The following is a 21,853-nucleotide window of genomic DNA, read 5'->3' as shown; positions in this document are numbered from 1 at the left end:
CTCAGAGGCATAAGTCCCTGGCTAGGCCCTACTGCCTACACTCCTGGTAGATTCTTCCAGCTCTGCTTCACCCCACTGGCCAACTCACCACAAAAAGTTCCCTCCCTCACTTAAGTAGTCCTAGGTCAGGTGACCTCTAGCCAAACCGGCAAAAGAAAAACCACACCTCCCTTCTAGAAGGTTCCAGCACATTCCAGGAGCTTCCCCACTTTACCTATGGGACAAAAAGGCGGGCTGGTGTTGCAACATTGTTGTGGGGTTCCAGCCAGCTCCTGGCAGCTAGGGTGCTACTATGAAAGACCACTCTGCAGTAGCAGGGGCCTGTGGCAGCCATCTTGGGAGAAGGGAGCACCTGCACCTTAACACTGATTGGCAATGAAAAGGCGCCCGGAGACCTAGTCCAACATAAAAATGAGGGTGGAAAAAATGAGGCACGATCAAAAATGGAAGGGGAGACCACCCTAGGGCTGACCAACACCTCCGCTATCCTTCTCACTCCAAATACCTGACTAATATCCACCACTCAAATTACTTTCATATTTCACTATATTAATTCACCACTAATCCTTTATGGGTTCCGGAGTAGCGTGCTACTCGCCAAAAAAGTGATTTGACGCCTCGTAAGGGGTAGTAAGCGCTATACAAATGCAATTACAACACAATATATGTAACTTGTTAGCGTGTTCAGTCTTTCTTGTGTACCTTTGTAACTGTATATATGTAACTTGTTATCGTGTTAAGTGTATCTTGTGTAACTTTTGTAAAGCGCTCTGACACCTTTGGGTAAAGTTTGCGCTATATAAAACCGCATTAAATAAAATAAATATAATATTCTGTAATAAACGCTAGGACCCTGTAAATCACTATTGCTACAACAACATATAGGAAGTATAAAAGACAGTGGATTAACTGAAGAACAGTGAAGAAAGGATATACACCAGATTTCACTATTGTTACTATGGAGACTCATTCCCTATGGTTCATGGGATATGTAGTCTGTGTTGTTTTTTCATTAATATGTTCTTTAAAGGCTGCTGATTTAATAAAGTGAAGAAAGAAATACATAAACCTCGCCTCCGGTTCTGACGTAGAATCGAAAGATAGTAGAGGAACAGACATGATTATTTAAAAACGGAATGGAAGCACGAATGTTTTTGCACAGCTTCGAATAAGTGTACAGATTGTTAAAACCCCTATTACTCATTTGTCGAATGAGATGCAACGTGTCTCACTGCTTTCCTCTTAATTGTACAGTTGACAATGACAGCGCCACGGATGTGAACCATTGTCTTCTTAAATTAAGCCTGCAGCAGAGGAAGGTGAAAGATTGCAAAACCGCCGAGCAGCATGGCGTTAATTCGGACCCTCTGTATGTGTTCAGTTAGCAGTCTAGGTACGTGTTGGATGTCTATACAGAACCTACATGTGACATTGGACTTGCACCTGTCAAACGTTACGTGGGGCGTTCACTTCCGGGAGGCGTATTGCCGGGTGGTAAGACCGGTCTCTTCCGGAGCGGTTGGGCCGTCTTTTTGTAAGGCGGGTCCTATTCCTTCTAACCAATTACAGACTGTACGGGGCGGGGTAGGTGTTGTGCCCCTCCTTGTACCGCCCTGTAGCATGTCAATCTCTGCAATTCAGCTTTCACATTGGCTCTCCTTGCCTTCAGTTCTGAAAGTAGTTTGGAGTCGAATGCAAGGTAAAGCAATCGGATATTTAGATCATAGATCAGGAGGAGAAAGGAGGTGAGAGTGTTGTGCTTGGCGGGGTTGACATTTCATTTGGCTGATTGTTATGTCTTGTTTAAAAGAATAACGAGCTGGATGGACTTCTCTGGTGTGAGACAACAGCCTAGTTTGGACGTAGATGATGGTTTGTGTGCCTGTTCAGCTGTCAAGCTTACTCCGTCCAATTCCTTTTTCGAGGAGTCTAGATTTTGTAGACAGTGTTGCTGCTGTCTACCTTTAAATGCAATGTTTAGAAAGTATCCCGCGCTTAAATTCTCACTAAGCAAGCACCCGTCTTCCTAACCTTTTTTAGAAGTTCTTTTCCAAACGTTGATATGTATGCTTTGTAGCAGTCGCATACTAGGAGTACTTCGTATCTTCCGCCACAGTGAGCGTCAGTTGTCTTAAACTGTAATTAAACGAAGAAATCTGTCACCAGTGGACACGTACCGCACACCGAAACGTGTATCAAGTTACTGAAAATAATGTCCACCGTTTTGAGAAGAAATATACCAAACGCAAACCTAATCTTCATGAATTATATCACTAAAGGATTTCTAGCTCCTTAGAAATTTCTGTCGACCCCTTAGAAATTTCTACTAACCCCCTAGAAATTTCTACTAACCCCAGAAAATATGGCTCTGCAGAGAAAAACTGTCGTTCCAGAAAATATTCCACATTAGAAAAACGTGCCTCCTACATGCGTCTATAACTGGCCGCTCCGGCTAACATGCAACAGTCTGAAACTGTGCGCTCCAGCAAGCATGCAACAAACTCTGGAGCAAAGCCGGTGCGACCGCACCGGGCGCTGACTTCTGGTGGGGGCGTCGTTTTTGAAGTATATTATAGTTTGAGAAGCACCTGCTCCCGTGTTCCTGCCCTCGAGCAATTTTCAGGCAACAATAAAAATGTCAAGAGAACTCAAGTTCTTCGTAGAGAGAGATCTAAGGTTTGTCTAGTGTAAGTTTTGACTTATGGTAAGGTAGGGCAGTGGGTTAATATGCCTGCTGCTAAGAACGTGTACCATGCCTATCAAAAAGTGCATATATTGTAAATAGGTCAGTGTGCTACTGCTTTTGTGGGAGAGATCCTTTTGTTACTTGCCGTTTATAAGTTAAAATCCTCACATAGAACATTGAGCTGTTGTTAACCGTCCTCAAAAAGCTGCATGCAAACTACAAAGTACAGATTAGAGCGTTATGATTTTTTTCCTCTGGTCTTTCATTATCCTAATGCTGGAAAAAGTGTTCATTTGGATAGAAATCAATTCAGATTACTAAAGAGAACTCCCAACCTTGGTGTTACATTTTAAATTCTAAGTTTGTGCTTTTCCAGACCAAGCACTATTAAACTTTACTGTCTGCCAGTATGGGTGACATGCGGCTCCTACACCGTGTAATCCTCTGTCGTACGTAATATTTTCTATTCACTGATTTACACACCTATGTGGATGTGTGTGTGTGATGTAAAGTGCTCGGACACCCTACACTGGTATGAGTGGTGCTATAAATCAGTGGTTCCCAAACTTTTCACACCTGAGGACCCCCATTGAGTCACTACTGGAATCCGGGGACCCCCAACCAATTTGTATAATTTATATCTCAAACAAAACTGTAATTCGAAGGAAAAAAAACACACACGTGTGCACATTAAACAAAGACTGACTTGAATTACTAAACATTTTAGATTTTTATATTAAAAATATTTGCAAAAATTAAAAAAATCCTAATGGGAACATTGGTGCTGTATCTTGCAACTAACTTTTCATTGTTTGGTTTTATTTTGCCGCCCAAGTCTCCTGCTACTGCCAAGGCTGGAATGGAAACCTAAAGCTGCTCTGGCAAATGTTGTCAGATCAGTTCCCGTACAGTGCACAAGTGCAGCGAGTGAGCCTGACCACTACAAAGGGGGCTTTGGGGAGCTCTCCCCCATGAAAATTTTGGGGAAAATGGTGCATTTTACAACACATTTGTCATTATATATTAAATTGTATTAGCTTTTAAAGCATAGTAAACAATGACCTTACTATGCACCAGGATACAACAATTTTTTGTCAATCTTCAATGATTTATAATCTTCAATGATTCCCTCACTACTACCCTCCAACAGTGCCTCTCCTCTCTCCATAGCCCCACTGTCACATGTATTTAATTTATTTTATAGCACCTCTCATACCACTGTAGGGTGTAATAGCACTTTAGATCACACAAAGAGAGACCATGAATCATGTGTGTGTAAATCAGTGAATAGAACATGTTACATACGGCAAAAGGGACTACAAGGTGTAGGATTCACATGTCATCCATACTGGTAGGTATTTTTTAAGAGTGCTTGGTCTGGAGAAGCAGAAACTCAGGATTCAGAATATAACAGAGGGATTAACATTGACTTTAATAATAAGGATTTATTTCTACCCAAACAAACCTTTTTAGCAGCATCGGAATAATGAAAGACTGAGAAAAAGCATAACTTACTAACTTGTACTGTGGAGTTTGCAAGCAGTTCTTTGATGGCAGTTCATAGCTCACTGTGCTAGATTACGATTGGAACTTTTGAACTGCACAATAACAAAAGAATCTCTGTGGCAAAAGCAGGTACCCAGTGAGCTATGCACAAAACAAAATACTGTTTGTTTTAAAATGCATGGTAGACATTCTTTGTAGCAGGCATATTAACCACCAGCGCTTCCTAAGATGAGTCAAAGCTGCCATTGGACAAAACCTTCATCTCTCTACAGCAGGTACATTAATCACCGGAGTTATCTTGACACTTTTATTGCTACCCAAAAACTGCTGATTATTCAAGGAATTTTGCAGTGCTTTTAAAACTGCTGCCTGGGGACCCCCTAGGAATGTGTCACGGACCCCTGGGGGTCCGCGGACCCCAGTTTGGGAACCGCTGCTATAAATCAAACTAAATGCATCTGAGAGAGAATGATTACGGAGACTTGAGGGGCACTGTTAAAGGGTGATAGTGACGGAATCCGTAGTGAAGGTGGTCTGGGGGTGCCAACAACCATTGTCACACTGGACACCACCAGCGCTAAAGCCGGCCCTGCTCTTGAGTCGTCGTTTTAAGAAATACATCACCACTCTATGAAATGCAGCATGCGGGGAAACATTCCACACGTGGAACTATACCACTGGCTCCAAAAGTGTGCCACATGTAGCAGAGCTACCACGACATGGAAAGATGCCATATGTAGGAAAAAGAGTACTGTAGGAAACTTAACACGTAAATAGTTTGCAGGACTAACCGATATGGCACCATTAAAAGTATATCACCCAAGCAAATATTACTTAATCCTCTCATATCAATCAGCAAGTACAAAATTGAATAGAGCAATATATGCCCTCTAGCAAAAATGTGTCGCCGCCTACAAATACGAAAACATCAACATCTAACTCTCCTCTGAAATTGGACCACACCATTTAGTACATCAGCACCATCAAATATGTCATAGATGGGAATTAAAAACATCTCCAGCTAATATAATGCACAGATGAAACAAACTATCACCAACAGATGTGCTCACCAATAGTTCAATGCACAAAAACATACCGCTAATATAACACCATGCATTAGAACACAACCAACCACAAGTTATGAATATACTTCCTTAGCAGCATACTGCTGCAGGCATAAGCAGCGCCTTGGTAAGAATACCATGATATTTCTGTGTCTTGAGAGTCCAATATCTGATATTTTCTTTGTATCAAGGACTTATTAGTTTTGCTTCCGATTGTAAATACCTTCTCATTTTATTTGTGTATGTTTTTATTTTGCCTACCTTTTACTAACCTGTACAGTACACCTAATTATGCATCCTTTTGTACCACCTTTAAATAAACTACCAAATAATTTCCAGCAATATATGAACACCAAATTAAAATATGGCAATTATACGCAGGAGGTATATAATTGAGTTGTACACTTGTAAAAAAACGTTTGCAAGGCAGCTCTATATAGCCTCTTTTGTGTGTTATTTACCTTTCAAAGGAGCGCTAGTTAATGATATAACTTCTCCTGCTATAAATTATAACAAGGCATTTCCTCCACTCCTGTTCAAACCTGACTAAACTCTTTATGGCTTTCATAGGGTTTTCTTTACTAAGAAAATTCTTGCATGATTTAAGCAAATGTAATGATATATTTGCACCTTACTTTTCTTAAAATTGTTTCGGTCAGTCACTTTGTTTACCCCAGGGTCTTGTTCTGATCTACTGTTGCTGAAGTGTTGGCCTTGTTAACTTTGCGTATGTTGATCGGCCCAGTCAACCAGCTAATGTAGAAACTACTGTAAATCTAGGGGCCGCACCATCAAGGGTTTTCTGAGACCTTCGGTTGTGTCACAATAACATATGAGATGAAAGTCTGGAGGACCTGTTACTTAAGAGTTTGGTGATGCAGAACACATTTGTGATAGTAGCTCTGCGAATGTGATATACGTTTTTATAACTGATGCTAGTAAATGAGCAATACCAATGATGGTTAGCTGTCATTTGTGTTGACCACACCAACATGCGACTTAAACAGTGTTGGCATTGCTTCTTGATGACATTTCAGCAGCAGTTTCTTTATCTGTCCACTACATGTAATAGCTGTAGAGTATGAATTGCTCATTTAGTTGGATACAAGCTGTGGCTCATGTCACAGACTTGGGGCCTGATGTACGACCATGTTATTTTTCGAGTCGCAAATTGCACTCCAACAGGCCACGTGGACAGCAGGGTCACCGCTCTGCTCAGTCCTCCACCCCTCCTGCTGCCGCCAAACCATTGTATACACCCTTTCCAGCCTTTCTACCTACTTGGCAAGCGGTCACCTTGGACAAATGGTTTTTACAGATTTTGTGGCAGGGGTTACAAACTTACTTTCTGGTGCCCAAAAAGGACAGGGGGCCTATTGGATATGTTCGTCCTCTGAATGCCTGTCTAAAAAGGGGCAGGCTCAGGATGCTCACCATTGGCCAGGTGTTTGCTACCCTGGAGACCGAATGGTAGCGTTCGGCCTGCACAACGCTTATTTTCATATCCTTGCTCTTGTAAGGCCCACAGGCTTTACTCGCGGTTTAAGTTTTGCTCCGAGCACTTTCAGTTTGCTATGCTCCCTTTTGGCCTTAACCAGTAACCCTTGGGTGTTCACAGACGTGATAGTGATGCTTTCCTTTGGAGGTTAGGGATCCCATTCTTTTCCTACTTCAACGATTGGCTGTTGAAGGTGGGCTCACCCCATGCAGTTGTGTCCCACCTCCAGACTACGGTGAAACTTCTTCATTCATTGGGGTTCACTATCAACATGCTGAAGTCACAACTGATTCCTTCCCAAACGCTCCCATTCGTTGGAGCAGTTCTGGACATGGTAAAGTTTTGCTCCTTCTCTTTGGTGTGGACAGTCCAGGACGTTCAGGCTATGATCCCGATGTTTCAGCCTCAAACTTGGATTTTGATGAGACGGACTCTGAAGCTACTGGGTCTGATGGTCTTCTCCATCCTGGTGGTGAAACACACCAGATGTAATATGTGGGCTTTGCATAGGGATTTGAAGTCCCAGTGGGTGCAACATCAGGGTAATATCTCTGAACAGTTCCAGAATTCGAAAGAGATCTGAAGTGGTGGCTATTGAAATGGAATCTGGTCAGTGGCAGACCTCTCTCGCTTCCCCTCCCAGAGTTGACAGTGGGGACAGATGCACCACATTTGGGGTGGGGTGACCATCTGTGAGCGGTTGAAATCAGAGGACTATGGTCTCCTGCAGACCGGCACCTCAACTTGCTGAGTTGCAGGCCACCCGCTTAGCGTAGAAAGCCTTCCTACCATCCATCAAAGGGAAGCTGGTTCAGATGTTCACAGAACACACCGCCATGCAGTACTGCAACAAGCAGGGTGGGCTGGGATAGTGGATCCTGTGATTGGTGACCTTGTGCCTCTGGAAATGGCTGAAACGTCATAATATCCTTGTGGTTGTATAACGCCTGGCAGAAGCTCTGAACACCAGGGCAGCCAAACTCAGCTTCCGATGCATTGTGGACCAAGAATGGCTGGAGGTGGTTCAAGGTTACTCCCAAGAATGGGGAGAAACTTGGCTCAAGCAATTTGCGATCGCCTACAATGCGCAGTATCAGCACTTCTGTGTGCTGGTTTTTCAGAAGCAGGTCTTGCTAGGAGACCCATTCCTCTTGTAGTGGAATTTAGGACTCTTGTATGCCTTTCTGGCGATACCACTCCTGCCTCGGGTCCTCAAGAAGATCAGGACCGACTCAGCCCAAGTCATCCTAGTGGCTTTGGACTAGGCACAAAGACATTGGTATCCAGAACTCCTGGGCCTGAGCATCTGTCCTCTAATAAAGCTGCTCCTTCGGGAGGATCTCCTTTTGCAGTAGCTGGGTCAGTTCCTCCACCTCAACCTGTGCACACTCCATATTCATGCTTGGAGTTTGAGCGGCGACAGCTGAACACTTTTGACCTTACTCCAAAGGTTGTAATTGATGTTTTGGCATCTAGGCGTCCCTCAACAAAGTCCATTAATGCCTGTTAGGCCTGGACTAGCAGTACTCAACACCGGGCATTTCCCTGGGAGGCTGGAATGGTGGGGGCAGTTTTTAGGTTGAGCTAGACAGTGCATGCACTGTCTCTCGAGGCCTGCTGTAATCAGTCTGGGCAGCAAGGCCATCCTCCTTCTTGCAAAAGCTTTTCATTTGTCTGTCAGTGTCCTTTAAAAATCCTTGCTTGCTAGTGGTCAGTCCTGCCTCTTTGTCCCTCCTTTCTCTCCAAGTCCCTGCTCCCACAGAGCAGGGACTTAGTACTGTCTCATTCCACTATGGTTCATTATCTGTTCTTTGGAGGACTATTTTTTTTTCTTGGTTTCCTGCTCTGTTACTATTTTCCTGTGTTCGGTTTTGGTGTCATAGCTGCTTGGATTTAACCCTTGCACTTCTCCCTCCCGCCTCCTCTTAATGCCACAGCTGAGTTATTGCTGCCTCAAGGGTGTTTGTCTTGCTCCCTTGGTTGTATTTTATTTACCCTTTTTGCAATTTTCGATTTTGAATGGGAGTTGGGCTTTTTTTGGTAGGATATTTGTTTGGTTTTGGGCTCCCTTTTAAAGGGGATTGGGTTTGTTTGCTTTCCCTCCACTCGTAACCTCGTGCTCAACTAGGGATTGTTGTGAGAAAGTGCCATCTTTCTTGCATGGTATGCCCCCACTTTTTGCTAAATTGCTGAATGTACTTTGACTGAGTGTACCCTGGACTCCTGCCAATCAGGTGCCCAGGGCCTATGTTCCTTCCTTAAAACACACAAACTCCAAATTGGCAAACCCTGGCCACATGTCTGCCCCTAGTAAATGGTACCCTAGGTACCCAGGGCCTTGTGACCAGGGAAGGCCCCTAAGGGCTGCAGCACTCATTGTGCCACCCTTAGGGGCCCTGTACCCTTACACACACACACTGCCTTTGCAAGCTGAGTGTCTGGGTGCAGGACAAAATGAAGAGTCGACATGGCACACATCTCTGTGTGCCATGCCCAACACCCACACTGCCAAGGCATATGTCAGTCACCCCTCTGGCTGGGTGCCTTATGCCCATGGTGTGGGCACAGGAGCAGGAGCCCTGTGCCCCTACAGTACCCAGGTCCATTCCCGGGCACTGTAAGTGCAGTGCTGCCATTTAAGAGTACATGGTGCTGAGAGCTCGTCAAACACGAGCTCCACAGCACCATAATGGCAACACTAAAGACTGGGAAGTTTGGTATCAAACTTCTCAGCACATTAAACCCACACTGATGCCAGTGTGAGATTTAATGTACCAAGCACCCCAGAGGGCATCTTAGAGATGCCCCCTTACAACTAACCTACAATCCACGTCTGCTCTGAGGCTGCCCAGTCTGCCACACAGCAGACACGTTGCTGGATCCCTGGGTGTGAGAGCCCTTGCTCTCCCGGGCCTGCAACAATGCACATCCTGGGTGAGGTGATAAATCTCCTCCCCCAGGATGAGCAAAGGGAAGCTTCAAAGGCCTGCCGCCTCTAGGAGTTTCCCCAGGCCACTGCAACCCCCCACTCTGGCGGGAAGCTTGGCCGGAAACCCCATACAAGGACAGGGGATGTGCCAGCCTGCCCACCCCACCGGTGGGGGAGGCGAGGTGAAGCACATCTCCGGGCTCTCACCATCAGGAAGATGGGAGGCCCTACCCTATCAGGATTAGGCTACTGCCCCCCTCCCACAGGAGAGGGGCAGGATAGGGGGTGTACCCACCCCAGGACAAGGACCCATTGGTCCCTGACCTTCACCTACCTGTAACGCCCCATAATCTAGTATTTAGGGGCACCCTGAACCTTCCTTCCCCAGATCCCAGATTCGAAACTACAAGAAGAGCAAGAAGAACAAAGACCTGCCCTGCAGCTGCTAAAAAGAGGAAGACACCAACTGCTTTGGTCCCAGCCCTACCGGCCTGTCGACCCTCTAACCTGCTCCTGCTCCAGCGCGGCATCTCTTGTGGCCAGCAACCTCAGAAACCCCGGAGGACCTGGCTACCTTTGAACTCTGATTCCCTGGGACTCCCATGAGTAGAGGCTCTACTCAGAACCTACCTTTCACCCCTGGCAGCAGCCTGGAACCGCGATCCCAGCCCACTCTGCACCCGCCAAGCTTGGCCGGTGCCGGAGTGAACTAAAGCCACGAGGACGACCCCACGGCGACTGTGACCCCGAGTCCGGCACCCAATGACCCCCCTCGACTATCCTGAAGAAGCTTGCAGCCTCAAAACAGAGTGCCACCCCAACCGCGATCAACAAGAGGGTAAGATTTCCGACATCAAAAGGCACCCCTGCACCCGGCGCCCCACAGCCTTCTGTGCCCAATCCCGGGGTACCTACCTATTCTTCAACTACCCAACTTACCCCTCGAAGTGGTGGTGGCACCCGAAGAGTCCTCGTCCCCGAGCCTGCAGTCTTTTTCCAAACCGGAGATTTCCCATAGAAATCAATTGAGCGCCCGACGGCTCAAAAGCACCCTGCAGCCAGCCGCCCGAGTGGCCCTGGCAGTGAAAACTCTACTCTAACATTCTTCCCCACTTGCCCTGAGTAAGTGACCAGGAGCCCAGCTCCCACAGCCACGTGGCTTGCCAGACAGAAGCCACCAACCAAGGCCCCCCTATCCCTCATAGGATAACATTGGGCCTAACTCTCTCTGCACCCGGCCGTCCTGAAACCGCTGAGGGTGAACTAACTGTACCTACCTGACACTGGGGGACCCCTGAGTCTATGCCCAGAACTTCAACTCTGCCAGTCGAGTACTTACCCTTAAACCGCTAACTTCATTTTCCTCATAGGGTAACATTGACTGGCTTTTGCTTGAAAATTCTTCTAAGTGTGGACTTTTCAAAACTTCAAATAATCACCAAAAATAAGCCGAGTGACAAAAACGAATTTACTCACCTGCTCTTAGGTGAGCTCCCAGTGCTGGATCTTGGTGCCCAGCACTGACTCTGAAAAGTACCCACAACTATACTTACCTTTAACTCATTTTTCTTCCATAGGAAACCATTGACTGCTTTTCTGTGAAATTTCTTCTAAGTGTTGATTTCTGCAATTTTTAAATATTCCTCAAAAATCGTATAACATCTGAAAACGTAATTACTTACCTGTTTTGGATAAATGTCCCAGTACTGAGTCTAGACACCCAGTACTGGATTACAAAAGTAACGATAACCTACTGTACCTGTAACCTACATTTCCTTCCATAGGGAATCATTGATTGATTGCTCTGAAATATTTTTTAAGTGCTCACTTTTGAAATAGCTAAATATTAGTTAAAAATCATTACAGTACCAAAGTCGACTTTTAACAGCTGATTCTGAGAACTGACCCAGGACTGGATCTAGGATCCAAGCCTGGAATTACAAAAGTAATCTACAAAGTAATCTGTTGCATATAATCTGAATTTATCATTGAGCTCAATGTATTGTGTGTAGAAATAGAGTTGCCTACTGCAACTATTTGTAACTGTTTACTAAAAAGTCAATTGCATATACAAAAGTATTTTTATGAAACATCTCCTGTAGAGAAAGTATATTTTAATTCCAAGTGTTGGTTCTAAAATAAAACAAGCATATATTTTTTTTTATGTACAAACCATTGGCCTAGAGTTCAGTTATTGAGTGTGTGGAACTATTTGCTGACTGAGTGTGTACAACAAATGCTTTACACGTCCTCTGATACTTCCTTACTGGTCGACCAGGCTACCACTTTGGAGAGTAAGGTTATATCTAACTTTAACCTCTGTTAAACCCTTGGGGTCTGTGGACTCTGTACACCCTGTACCTATTAAGGAACAGTATATACAGAGCCACTTTCTCACAATTGTTGAGTATTCCTCATTTTGTTTCTGTGAGGATCATCATGTACGTACATTTTCATTTTTTCTTCTAATGACTGTTGTCATGTCGATATATGTAAAAAAGATATGATAAAGAAACAAATGTCTATATATAGTCTTAATATCATTCTATAAAAGTAATATTTAGTATCAAGACAAATTATTTTCACGTACTTTAGTCAAAAAATGGCTTTACTTAATAATTGCTTTGGGTCTTGTATAATCAGTGTGCCTAAAGTTGCTCACGTTGGACAGTGCAGGAGTTCTACTATTTAGCAGGACTACCTTGGCCGCCATATTCAAAGGTGGTTGTGTGTGTTCAACATAAACAGTACAATAGGCCAAACAAATTACATATTTAAAGTCTTAATTAAAACATTACTATATTATATGACTCCGCGCTAAACACTACTCTTCGCCACCACATATTCATAAAGGCCATCTACGTGACGCAGCTCGGATTACTTTGGGCTCGACTGTTATTTCTTTTGTGTTTATGACGCACCAACTCTAGTATTGTTGTACGTTGTCTATGGAGTGTCTGCCAGTGGGGACTGTATTCAGAAGTGGCGGAAGCGCGGAGAGCTGGGCAGTGGTGAGGCAGGTTAAAGTGTGACAGACTTCAACTGCTGTGCTTATATCCACTCATCTTGCTGCTGCCTCCTTATTCCTGCACTCGCCTTGATCGCCTGGGCAGCATGAAGGTAACTGTCAATTTCAATGAGTCCCTGAAGGACTCCCAGCCCCCCCCCCCCCGTTTCAGTTACAAAAGGGCCCTGCTGTATTCCTCACACTTCTCACCTGTACACCATTGATGGCAATTTTTGTGTACTAGGGCTAATGGGCAGGACTGCAGGCTTAGCGGTTGACTTTAAGACATTGCTCAGAAATGCACAACACTCATCTATTGAATCTATTAAAAACATTTGTACAAGGGTAGTGCACATTATGATATTAATAAATCTTCTATCTTTAGCACCAGAAGCAAGTCTTGTGACGTTGATGGACCCCTGGGGCTCAAGATTCTTGTTTAAAATGTTCTAAAAAGGCATTTGGTTTACTTAAAATCAGATTATTGATGTGGTTTGGTTCCGGATGAAAACCAGCCCTTAGTTAAATTAATGGTTTCATAGTTTTTCAACCATGCGTGTTTTACATGTAAGTAACTCACTTTTGAAACTGGAAATGCATACTTATTGTTAGATTTGGGGGTCTCTAGTTGGCAGAGGTAGGTACCTTTGACCAAATAGGGACCCTTGCGTCTAGTCAGGGTAAGGGGCTACACTCCTAAAATAACCCCTGCTCACCCCCTTGGTAGCTTGGCATGGGCTGACAGGCTTATCTCAGATGCAGACGTGGGTCCCGGGCTCACTGTGCCACTGGATTCAAGCTATCCTGGCTGAAGAGGGGTGAAACCCCAAAACCGATCCTAGGATGCTTGTTTCCCGGCCAGGGAGCACCTGGCTTAGCATTTCGGCTGGACTGTTCTCATGAGGAACAGGGTCAAGACTGATTTGCATATGGCCAGGTCTAAACTGGGGTGGCATGGTGAGCAAAAGAATGATGGATTTAACCCGGATTTCTTGACTGGGGTGAATGTTTTGATTTGTTCTGCATTCCGTCCATCAATTGTGTCTCCTTTAGGCTTATCTCAGAGGCAGTGTGTAAAGCATTAGTGAACACATACAGTAATACAGTGACACTACCTACAGATGGACACCACACAGGTTGTATTATAAAAAGATATTTTTTTTATATAGACTTATCACAAGACCAAACGACAAAAATCCACAATACTGTACTCAAAAATAGACTCTAAAATAGTAGAAATAGCTCAGTTCTCTCAAGTTGTAAATGCGACACTTTACTCTCAAAGTACCTTGGATGCGTTTCGCAAAGCAACAAAAGGGTCGCAGGGAAGTTGATGCGTCGGTTCCTTACACTCAGGGGAGTGGATGCGTTGGTTCCTTACTGCTGCGCAGGGGAGTTGATGCTCGCTTCCTTACTGTGTGGGGAGGTGATGCGTCGGTTTCTTACTGCTCTCTGGTACGATGCGACAAGATGGCGCCTCGAAGCGATACTTCTCTCCGATGCGATAAAATGGCTTCTTGGTTACGATGCGACAATGTTGATGCGATGCGTGCTCGCCCGACGGCCGTGCGGCAACTCGATGCTCTTTGGAGCCGCGACAGGCCCTGCAATGGGCTTCTCCAGTGATGAGACGGCAACCACTGCGGCAGCGGCATGCTTCTCCGGGGATGCGCTGCGCTTCGGCGATGCGAATGCGGCAGCGGGGCACGCTTCTCGCCGTTGAGTCGCACTTCCAGCTCCCTGCGACATGCAATCTCCCAAAAGACCCAGCACAACAGCAGGCACTTCAATTCCCAGCAAGGGAATTCAGGGGGGGGGAGCTGGTTGGTGAAGTCTTGTATCCCTGAGACTTCAGGCAGGAGGCAAGCTCGAGTTTAAGCCCTTGGAGATCTTCTGCAAGTTGATGAAAAGCACACTCAGTCCTCTTCTCCTTTCTTTGGCAATGAAGTAACCACTGCAGGCCAACCCCCAAACACACAGCAGTGGGGTAGTCTCCTCCTTCAGCTTCCTGGTTCTTCTTCTCAGCAAAGGGTCATCTTGATTCCCAGAAGTGATCTAAGGTTCTGGAGTCTGGGTCCCCTTTAATACTCCAAAATCCTTTGTCTCTGAAGGCAGACAGTGTCTGTACCTAATCCAAACCAGTTCTGTGCAGTCCTGGAGCACTTTGTTTACATGACTCCTTCTTTCCTTCGACAGCGTGGATCAGGGTCATCAGACACGCACCACAGGAGGTGGAACCAGTATTGTGAAAGGCAGGCACAGTCCTATTCAGGCCCAGGTGCAACTCCTCCCACCACTCCTCATGCACATAGGTCTATTCAGCCTTGTGCTGACTCATCCTGTCTCCTGGATCCCCTCACCCCCGTCACTCAGAAACCAGACATGGAATACACAACCTAGCAGAGGCAGGCTTGGATAGTTAGGCAAGAAGATACCTACTTTCTTAAAAGTGGTATTTTCAAACACAGAATGTTAAAAACAACTTCACTAAAAGATGTATTTTATCATTCTGAGTTCAGACATACTAAACTCTAATTTCTACCATGTACCCTGGGTCAGTTAGGATTATAAGATGTCATAATCAAACTGCCCATTCTGGCCTATGGGGAACAGGTAGCCTTGCAATAGTGAAAAACAAAAATGGCTGTAATTCACTATCAGGACATGCCACACACATCAGAGCATGTCCTACCTTTTACATACAATGCACCCTGCCCTTGGGCCTACCTTAGGGGTGGCTAACAGGTAGAAAAGGGAAGGTTTAGGGACTGGTAAGTGGGTGCACTTGCCAAGTTAACATGGCAGTACCAGACTGCACATAGGCTCTGCAATGGCAGGCCTGAGCTACACTTTACAAGCTGCTCCGGTGGGTGGCACAATCAGTGCTGCAAGCCCACCAGCAGCATTTGATTTACACGCCCTGGGCACACGCAGTGCACTGTACTAGGGTCTGACAGGTAAACCAAATAAGCCAATCATGGAGTCACTAACCCATACATCCATTTAACATAGGGAGCACTTGCACTGTGGCACTGGATAGCAGTGGCACAGTGCCCAAAGCATCTAAAACCAGCAAAAACATCAGAGGCAACAGCAAAAAATGGAAGGGAGACCCACGCCAATGGTGCCCAACACTTATAAATAAGGTCTCCTTTTTTGCGCATTTAACCACTTCATTAATCCATTATCAAAATAAACAAATCTATTATTTCGATCTAACAATATGACCTTAAATGCAATTACATTGTAGCAGACTTCAACAATTTCTTATTTCAATGTGCTAACGGGCTTTGTAAAAATAATTTTAAAAACAATATGTCTCCATGCTCCGTTCTCAATAAAAATGTCACTGTTTCTGAACTAAATTAAATTAAAAAAAGAAAGCTATGTTCCCTTTGAGTTTTAATGTGGCACTAATATATAGTTATTGTTTATGGTACAAATTTGCACTAAATGCTATGGCTATTGTAATTATTCAACATAACCACCAAAACAATGCTGTGGTGTTGAAGTAATTATTTGTCGATACAAGGTGAATTATCACCTTTTCTGTACACTTAATTTATTTAACATTGCACCAATTTTTTGAGTCCATGCTGCATAATTCCAATGTCCTTGGTGTTTAGTGTGATTTTGCACAATGTTGCCAATTTGAAACAATGAACCAACATGGTCCGTTTGAGACATAAACAGATGTTTTCATCCATAAATTAATTAAATAGAAATCCATGCAATCTTTCATAACAATCTGATCCTACCGGGAACTTTTTGCATTTGCTTAATGGTTGATATATATCCGTTTGGGACATAAAGAAAGATATTGCGCCGTAAATAAATAATTTACTTAGAAATCCACGCCACATGCCACAATTCAAAGCCACATAATTCAACAACTAACAAATCCAATACAACCCATCTTTCAGTCGCACTTCCAGCAACCCTATCATCTCTCCACAACACACCACCTACCCCTCTCATCTCGCCCTTACACTCCCACTACCCCCTCATATCCCAATTCCTGTCTCATCCCTCCCTATCTATAATACCTGCTGCCACATGCTAACTTCCTATACCTCCACACGCTGTAAACTAGTCTACCTCTTGCCTTCTCACCCACTCCTCCTGGGTACCCCACCCACTCGTCCCTCTAGAGAGAGATCTTGTACCATATCTCACCCCTCTATCTCTTGCTCTCTCATGCACTCTTCCTACCGCTCTCATATGGTCACTTCAGGTCTTCAAGCACAACATCTTTCCCATACCTTTTCAACCCATGTTGTCCTCTCTTCTTCAGTTGTCTTCTTCGTACATAAACGCGTCCTCTTTATACGTTTAGGGCCTGCTATCCACTTCTTTCTCACACACTTTTTCTGCACTTCTGCATTGAGTTCATTCACCTCTTTGTGCACAAACTACCTATCCCTCTCTAGCTTCCGTTCTATCTACTCCCTGCAGCTCTCAGCCCTATCTATTCACTATGCCACATAATTCCACTACACATATCCTCCACACAATACAACCCCATTCAATTCCTCAACTAATAATTCCAATCTAACTCACATAGTTCAACTCCACTCCACATACATCCACAACACTCAAAACAAAAAGCGTATGTGTAAAAGACATTATCATTTACACCACCAATAGCTCTAACTCTCGCAAATGCGAGACCTATTGCATTGCAAATGCTTGTTTGTTGCTGGAAGCCGATTTTACAGCCGTCTTGCATTATCGGGCCACAGTAACAAAATTAGCAGGACAGTTAGTTCAGTAGTCGGGTTCAGTTACTTGCGTTTCCACCCTCCCGGGGCCAGCGCTTCACACATGCACTAATGTGCTACTATTTTGAAAACGTTATAAAAATGTAACACGAATCCTAGGCCGGGGTGTTGTTAAATGTTCACGTTAATCAATACAGCACCATCCTGTGTGTTTGCTTACAGGGCCGTCGGTCTATAGCAGCGCGCACGGTGGCCCTGGTATAATTACATTAGAAACTGAAGGACGGAGACCCTGTCTGTCATGAAAAGAGCAGATAAATGAACAGAGCGAGAGAACGGCAACCGCGATCTCACTGGCCTGAATTGAATTCAATACCTTCAAACACATGGGCCACCCAACATTTAGAAGCATTGGAATTAAAACTGAAAAAAACGCAAAATGATTATTTTTGTGTGAACACAATGCCATTTCCCCTCCCACTTGAGAGAAAGGAAATGGAACTGTGGTACTCCACATGTTAGGTGAGACATATGCTTAAGGATGTTATTTGCCTTGATCGTGTGGCATGTCACTGAGAAGGGCCGGACGTTGTGTTACAGTGGGACATAACCTGGTCCTGTTGCTTTTCTCTGTCTCCGAGCACAATATTTAATTGTGTCCTCCGCGTCAGAGCGTATCAGGTACCTGCTTCTGAAAATAAGTTTGCCTCGCGTGCTGTTAGATGTCTCCCTAAAATACGTCACACGCATCAAAGGAGAGTTAGCAATGACTTGTCATAGTCAACGCACCACAAGTGAAGTTAGTCCTGCACTCTGACAGAACCATCTCTTTCTGGGAATTCGCCTGCCCTACTGCATACACGTCACACCTTCACAGACTTCATGCAATAGAAAGAACACACACGAGTGAAATGCAGAGTTTATGAGAGGCGCTTCGAGATTCAGCACACCTCCCTAATGTTTAGAGCTTTTACTATCTTCTTTCAGCATCTCAGAAGTTGGCATCTTAATTCTGCAAACCTGATTTTGCTTAGATTCCTCATCTCGCATTAGGGTGGCTGCCTATTGTACCAGAGTCCCATTTGTGCAAACTTGGAGAGGATGTCTGAGCAATCCTACAATCTCCTCGATCGTTCAAGACTGCAGGCTTTAGAGCTCGTGTGTCTGTAAACGAAGGGCTGTTTAATGGGCCACTTTTTAGGAACTTCTGTATTTCAGAGCCGATTGGGCCCTCATTCCTTGGAACCGTCTCCGTCTCATAACTGAGTGCCTGAGCTGTAAGTTAAACCCATTTTCTCACACTGATGCTGGTGTGTCTGTGCATAAACAGCAACGTCTTTTCGAACATTCGTGGGGGTGTGCTTGTATACTAATAATGGTGTCTTTTCTTACACCAGTAGTTTGTCATTTCTCACACTGACAGCGGTTTCTGGATAGTAGTGTTAGTGTCTTTTTTCACTATAGCAGTGGTGTTTTGTACCGGTGTCTTTAACATTGGTTGTGGTGCTACACAGTAGTTGTGGTTTCTTCTCTGAACTGGTGGTGTTGTCTTTTCTCACACTAATGATGTATTTTCTCCCACAAGTAGAGTTTTTGTATACTTGTGATAGAATCTTTTCTCACACTGGTGGTACTGTCTCTGTACGCTCGTGGTGGATTTTCTCACAGTAGTGGTGTGTCTTTTCTCGCACTGATTGCGTCTTTGCACACTACTTTGGGTGTCTTTTTCACATTAATGGTGATGTCTTTTCTCACTGGCGATTGGCAGTTTCTTTTCTCACACTAGAAGTGTGTATTTTCTTGCTCTGGAGTCTTTAACGTTACCCATCAGTTATAATGTCTTTTCTCACATTAGTCATGATGTCTGTACACTAGTGGTGGGTCTAGTCTAATCTTAGTAATGGTGTCTTAGTTCACAATGGTGGTGGTGTCTTTCTCACCCTAGGGGTGTCTCTTTTCTTGCACTGGAGTCTTTAACGTTATACACCAGTGATGGTGTCTTTTCTCACATTGGTTATGGTGTCTTCATTCACAGTGGTGGTGGTGTCTTTCCCACACTGTGGTGTCTCTTTTCTTGCACTGGCGTCTTTAACGTTATACACCTGTGATGGTGTCTTTTCTCACATTGGTCATGGTGTCTTCATTCACAGTGGTGTCTTTCCCACACTGGTGGCAGCGTCTGTTCAGCAGAGGTGTTGTCTTTTCACATTATAATGGTGCTGTCTTAAATGACTGGGTTGTTCCTGGACCCTCTTTTTCTCTAACATGGGCATTCCATGAGTTGAGGCATGAGGGCCTTCACTAAGGAACAGACTAGACTAAATGTGGGATGTATTTGCACTGGCACCAGCAGAGCTCCATAAAACTCAGGCTGGCATGTGGAGGGCTCAGAGGGGAAAGAGGGAACCATATTCACCCTCATTGATAGTGCCATGGTCCACCTCCACCCAGCACGTTTCTGCTCAGTGGTCAAACGGGCAGATAAACGGTCCACTGGTACTTTTCCCATTTCCTGCCAAGCGCAGATGAGCAACGATATTGCTGTGCATTGAAGATTAAGAACATACATTTATTAGTCACAGCATGGCCTCAAAGAATGTGCACGGTTTTTGCTGATCCCGAGACCCTCTATGTAGCACTGCTGAGATCTTTGCTTCTCCACCACACTGTTCACTATGCAAGTGCCGCTCTCGGCACAATGCCAGGACCTCTTGTATACTATACTGATTTGAACAACAGTGGGTAACCTCATTTTCCACCAGTGTTATTATACTTGTATAGGATGATAAGGTCTTACACACATGGTTTACACTTGTGAACGATGCCAGGGTCTTACACAAAGTAGTGTTCTCCTCTCCTTCCTCTCCTTTTGTAGAAATTGAGTAAAATGGCAGACAGAGGCAGAATGACAGGTGCAGCAGTGTGTGGAGAGGTAGTGAGCACTGCTGTAAACAGGTGGTTTTGCACTGCTGGGCGCGAGAACAAGAAAGCCCAGGAAGCTTTCCTTGAACATATACAAGAGGATGTAGGGCATCTGCAGGCTGTTCAACTGAGAGATTGCACCCTCCTGGCTTCCGTTTTAAAACTTTGATTAGTCGATAACTACCGTTGGCACTTCAGATGGAAATCCAGGCGGGGCCCTTTGTACCCTGGGCTAGAGTTTAGTGCCTCCGTTTTGTGCATGTCTCTTAAGGGCAGTTGAAAGAGTTAAGTCGAAGGCAGTCCACCTTCTGTTCTCTGCCCCACCGCCAACCCATCCTTACTTCTCCCTCAAGCCTATCCAGCCTGGCACATACCTGAGGTGTGGTTAGCGTGATACTTCTGTTGTAAACTACACAATTTTTGCAAGTTTTTGTTCCATATTATTCTTTAGGGGCGCCCCCAGTCCCCCTATGCAGTGGTCAGCCTAGTTCTCTGTGCTCGCTCGCTATGCACAGTATGTGTACTGGTCTGTCTTAATTTTTGTGTTCTCAGATACTATCCCTCTGGTCTATCTTTTTAGGTCTCGCCTAGCGAACGCAGTGCATGCGCTGCTTCGCCTTGGCGAGACTATTGTTGTCGGTTTGGTGCGCGACGGGAGACAAACCATGTGCGCGCACGGACAGGCGATGTGCGTGCACGCACGCACGTTTCCTCTCTGCCTCACACGCTCCCACCGCGTGCCTGTTACACGCGGTTTCAGAATCCCTCTTTCAAATCGAAGACATTCTGTGTGTGTTGAGAAAGGGCTGTACCTTATTTCCGCCTTGAGACCTGCTTCAAATACATGCAAGTATCATGGGTGCTCAAGAGGGCTAAGATTTCAGTTTGTTTCTAAAAATACGTGTGCATAATGAGTCCGTGGCCTGTGTCTTCAGAGTTCAAGCGCGAGACACGCCCCAGATGCAGCCCTCTCACTCCAAGTAACTCACTGGAGCAATCTGCGAACATCATTCTCTCTGCTCTCTCCAGTCACCATAAATCAGATTTTTACATTTAATAGAAGACGTTTTTTTCTTTTACTGTTAAACTTGGGTATGGAGTTAATGAATTGTTTTTGCAGAATTCAGTATGTGTTTTTAAATCCACTTTTGGGGATGGTAGAGGTATTATTATGCTAAAAGTATAAAAAGGCAGAACTGTCTGGACACACACTCTTCCTAGTGCGATCTCAATCCTTGCCCAGTCCTGGAGGACAGGCCCTCTTCCCAGCTAGGGGAGTGAACTGCAGCGCCTTCCTAAATATCTGGAATAGGCAAGACAAGGAGCTCGATTGCAGCACAGAGTGGGTCTGAAGACTGCCATCAGTGTCACTATACACAAGGCACACTCTCTTAAACTATTCATTAAGGCACTCACTTGTCTGGAGCGCGGAAAGCATCTTGCTAGCTCAACTGTACAAATACCATCTTCAAATCCCTCTTCCAGCAGATAAATCTCCATTGTAAGGGGGTCAGCACATA

At 44.9% G+C, this 21,853-nt stretch overlaps 1 protein-coding gene across 2 annotated transcripts in view; it reads left to right on the top strand.

Moving 5' to 3' along the window:
* The first annotated feature begins 1,667 nt into the window (after positions 1–1,667).
* The window catches only part of PDPR (pyruvate dehydrogenase phosphatase regulatory subunit), a 567,407-nt gene continuing 547,221 nt past the window's right edge, over positions 1,668–21,853 (top strand). The window contains exon 1 of one of the 2 annotated variants that reach the window (XM_085640040.1): positions 1,668–1,699. The gene's annotated coding sequence lies outside the window, so the exon portion shown is untranslated. Of the gene's footprint in view, positions 1,746–21,853 lie in introns of both variants that reach the window. The other variant, XM_085640039.1, reaches the window with a different exon arrangement.

The sequence above is a fragment of the Triturus cristatus genome, chromosome 12 (assembly GCF_964204655.1).
Source record: "Triturus cristatus chromosome 12, aTriCri1.1, whole genome shotgun sequence".
NCBI lineage: Eukaryota > Metazoa > Chordata > Amphibia > Caudata > Salamandridae > Triturus > Triturus cristatus.
Note: the sequence above shows the minus strand (reverse complement) of the source record. Positions and strands in the feature narration are given on the sequence as shown.